The sequence below is a fragment of the Mycetomoellerius zeteki genome, unplaced genomic scaffold (assembly GCF_001594055.1).
Source record: "Mycetomoellerius zeteki isolate Tzet28-1 unplaced genomic scaffold, Tzet1.0 scaffold125, whole genome shotgun sequence".
NCBI classification, from domain to species: Eukaryota; Metazoa; Arthropoda; class Insecta; order Hymenoptera; family Formicidae; genus Mycetomoellerius; species Mycetomoellerius zeteki.
Genome location: NW_017256179.1, coordinates 268,218 through 272,726, shown reverse-complemented (window position 1 = coordinate 272,726; position 4,509 = coordinate 268,218). Strand labels below are relative to the sequence as shown.

The 4,509-nt window shown below is 34.7% G+C and overlaps 1 protein-coding gene across 1 annotated transcript in view; it reads left to right on the top strand.

The window, feature by feature from the left end:
• Positions 1 to 4,509, top strand: part of LOC108731367 (teneurin-a) — a 344,833-nt gene that overhangs the window by 72,636 nt on the left and 267,688 nt on the right. The window lies entirely within an intron of this gene.

The window sequence follows — 4,509 nt, the reverse complement described above, 5'->3', positions numbered from 1 at the left end:
TCCAGCGCCAATTATGTAGATGTGCAGATGTGTACGCGATGGTATGGGGTATCTGTTTAAACTAATGGGGTGTAGATCAAGGGGGAGGTTTGCATTAAAGCACCCGTTAATTCATTGTAAATATACTCAGCGTATATTCGTTTCTCTATATTTCTATGTACATACCATTAGTATATTCCTGCGACTAAACATCGTTTGTACTGGCCGTGACGATACTGAATACAGAAGCGCGCATGTGCACGGAGATTACATGCACGTGCGATTAACGTACGGTCGCATTCGATTCACGTATCACTGCGCTAAACACTTGTATAATAATAGAAAGGCAACATATTACCAAGCGCGATTATTCGTGTGCGGCGATAGTTAATGAGGTTGCCGGTATTATAATTTGCAACGTTTGATTATAGGTACGTAATTTTTTGTTATAATTATTCCTATACAAGCAACTCGTTAATATATATTAATATATGCAATTATTCGATTTCTTAAAATCATCGGAAATTTTAGTGAACACATAATGATACGCATGTTTAATCTGCCGAGAACAACACCAAAATTCTCTTCGAAATATCACGGTACATATTCCGAAGATTTTCTTGCTCTGAATTCAATATCGTTTAGTAGAATTCGCACAGCAAATCAGGATTTTGCGCAAATTAGGGTAAAATAGACAAAAAATGACTTTTTAGCTATCTTTAACATTTTTTATAGCAAAATAAAAACTGGTCTCTAAATAAAGTCTAGGCCCTAAACTCTAGAGTATCTAAAAGTAGGCATAATTTAAGAGCTTTCAAATGAATTTTAGTTCATGATCGTGCGACTTATTTTCAACAAATTATGACTGTTAAACTTTAGATTTTCTGTATAACTATAATTCAACAAAAATCATTTTATCCTTTGAAGTGCCATATAATACCCCAAATTTTTTCGCACTGAACACGATGCCGTTGGTATACTGAAAAAAAATATAATCAATTTTAACAAATATTTAGTTCAATACTGCCAACCAAATATTTATTAAATATAAAGATATATTTATTTGATACAAGAAACATTAATTTGATTTAACAATCATTCTTTTTACTGAACAAATATTTATTTACTATAAGTAAATGTTTAGTTGGCAGTATTGCTTTTACTGAACTAAATATTTATTAAAATTGATTATATTTTTTTTTCAGTGTAGAATTTGCGTAGCACATTAGGATTTTTAGTAAATTGGATAATAGGGTGATGTATCATTTCATCCCAATTTACTAAAAATTCTGATGTGCTACGCAAATTCTGACGATGGCATCGTGTTTAATGCGAAAAAATCTTCGGGGTATTATGACTACTTCACAGAGAAAAAGTCATTTTTTTCGAATAGTATAATGTAAGTTTAAAATAATCGTTTGCCTACTAAAAAGTATTATGAATTTACTGATAAAACGAAAAAGATACCGAAAATACGTAGATCCCTGGTCTTTTATGGAAATACAAACGAAACGCTATTCGGCGCACTTTATTTTCATGGGATCACTCGAATTTTACGAGAAGCATTTTGCCAGTATATCGAATGCTCACATGGCTCACTATGCTTACACGAGAATTTATTGTAATGCATTCTCGATAATCCGTATCGTTTTAACGGAGCGCAAAGTTTGACCGAACGCAAAGAATTGCACGTGCTTTTAGTTCAACCAACGTGATTTAATATTGATTTCGCGTCAATTACTAATTAATGCGAGCCACGCGCTGTTATAAACACAGAGCTCAATATGTAGACAACTCTTCGGATAGCACCATGCTTTGTATGAATATAATGTGATCCCACGATAAAGTATGCATACCCAGGGTATCGAATCTGTTACAGGAAAATTATTGAAAGTTACATCATTTACGCGCACACAATGAAATATTTAGCGTTCAAGTACCATAGAAATCGTAAATACGCAGGCAAATTAGCATGATGAATCCCATTGCATTCGTCAAGATGTATTGAAGCGCTAAAATTTTAGAAATGTCGAATGAAACAACGGTGAAGATCAAAATGGAACACAAAACGCAATATTTTCCAAATAATATCATGCTCAAAAAAGGTAACTCATTTAAATAGACATTGCGATATGTCTATAAAAACGATAATTTTTACGAATAATAAAGTAGCTTCCATATGATGTTCATACATTTCCTGTTATATTATCATATATTATTTAAAACGTTTACGTATTTTCTATTATGATTATGTAATGATGGTTTTAGTTCGCATTCTTTATTGTACGTACAAAATTTTTATTGTTTATAGACGCCCTTATCAGCAAATCTATAATGTCATGCGTAGCTTCCTCGAAATATGCAAACGAATGACAGTTTGACGCACACATACACATTTGCATTGAATTCAGTTAGATTTTATTACAAGTTTGATATTACGTATTAATTACAAATCATTGCTTGTTTAATATGATACTTTTCATTAGTATCACGAGAGATATTATAAAAGATACGAAAACTCGATATATTTTATGTACAAATACAATATACAAACCAAAATTATTTAAAACGCGTATATGAAAAATTATATAGGTTCGATTTATTGAAAATATTTCGATAGATTACTTTTACTCTCGATGTGAAGAGATAATTTACAAGAAAAAATTCACGTTACCTCTGGGACTGTCTAGGGAGAGACCGATATTATTATCTGGGGTACTTAAGCTTCACGCATTTTTGCATAACTGGAAATTAGAAATAATTATTGTTGCACCTCCGGGAGTAACGGTGTCGTGCAATAACGATGCGGTGCGCAGCAGATAACTCCCTCAATGCCTTTTTCGCGGGATATGCTCATCGAAATTCATGTGAATAAGTAATAGAGGGTTACTCTGGGGAGATTTCTAATAATTTCGCCATATCAACGATTGCATTTATATTGAATAAAGATAACTATTTCATTAATTTTCCGTTACACAGGTATTATATGAGAAATGTTCAAACTAATTTCGAAAACATCATGAGATTCCCAAGAACATAACAATTTATATAAGAATTTACATTATAATATTAAGAGATAAGACTGACTTAGCACCAGGAATAACGTAGCTGCTTATGAAGTGAGTATAGCAAGAGAAAGTCATGTAATGAACAGATTGGAGATGCACCCGGACTAAGTAAGTTACATACAGTTGGTTAATGACACTTCGTAACTTTGCTCTAAGTACAAGTGGCCACCCATAGTTCTGTAAAGTTTACGGAGCGTACGCGAACACTCACTCGGTTTCCCCGCGCATCTCTTTCTCTCGTTAAGAGGCATTTGCTAAGATAATTATGAATATAACTTCAAATGAAACTTGTTTGTCCAACGACTTTATGACAAAAAAGATGCCGCCGAGCGTATAACACTACATGGTATATGTACAGACCTTCCTATTAAAAGCTTTTTTTATGTAAAAAAAAAACTACAATGATACATTTTTAATTTGCAATGGCGCAGTCTCTGTAGACACGGGTAAATATAATATTAAGGTCTAAATATTATATTACAAGAATAGAAATAACGGAAACACGTAAAATACTGCTTTAATGATCAAGCTTCAGAATAAATGAGTTTACTTAATAATCCACAATATCAAATTGAACATGAATTACGTTAAAATATCAAACTGAATATGAATTATATTAAAATATCAAACTGAACATGAATTACATTGAAATTAGACGCGAGGTCATTAGCTGCCCGAAGGGGAGAGCGTCATACATCGTTTTACCCTAGCTGATTTTCCAAAAGGTATCACCCCGCGATATGATGCTTCAAAGGAACCCCTTTAATCGTTTCGAGTTCCAACAGGAATTTCTACCGCGCCTTCTCCGCTCCGAACTTTTGCATCCTGTGAAGGATGAACTCGATCTACGAGCCGTTGTTTGCTCATGAGGGGGAGAAAGGCGCGGACGAATGTTTGCTTTCTTCTGGGGTTCCTCGCTTCCTAATGTCTTGCCGAGATAGAGGCCGTAAAGTGGACGGAAATTTTATTAGTATAATCGTCGCATTAGCACCGAGGTCATTGCACACACGAGAGAAATGAGTATTAAGGAAGGGGTGACGAGGGATGTAGAGGGTGTGGAAAATAGTGGGCGAGTCCCTGGGTCGGTTGGTTGACCGGAGACGATTGCAGATAGAGGCGCGACGACTGCGCGATGTTTTGTGCCCCCTACTGGAATTGCTCTGTATTAATTATACCGGCTCGCTAATTACTATTTATTAGAGACTGACGCGCACACCACATGAAGTCGAGACGTCTATTAAGCTGGCACAGCCACTTCAGCACAATCAAACGCGACCTATACCACATTTTTTTGCTATTTTTTTGCTCTATTCCCGATTTTTTTGCTCCAGCCGATTCGCTAAAACCCATGGCTGTGCTAGCTTAAGATCAAAGTTAGCACAGCCACAAAGAAAAAAAGCAGCAAATGAAAAATCAAGTACATATTCTTGAAGGGTTATTTTTTTGCTAATTTTTTGCTCTA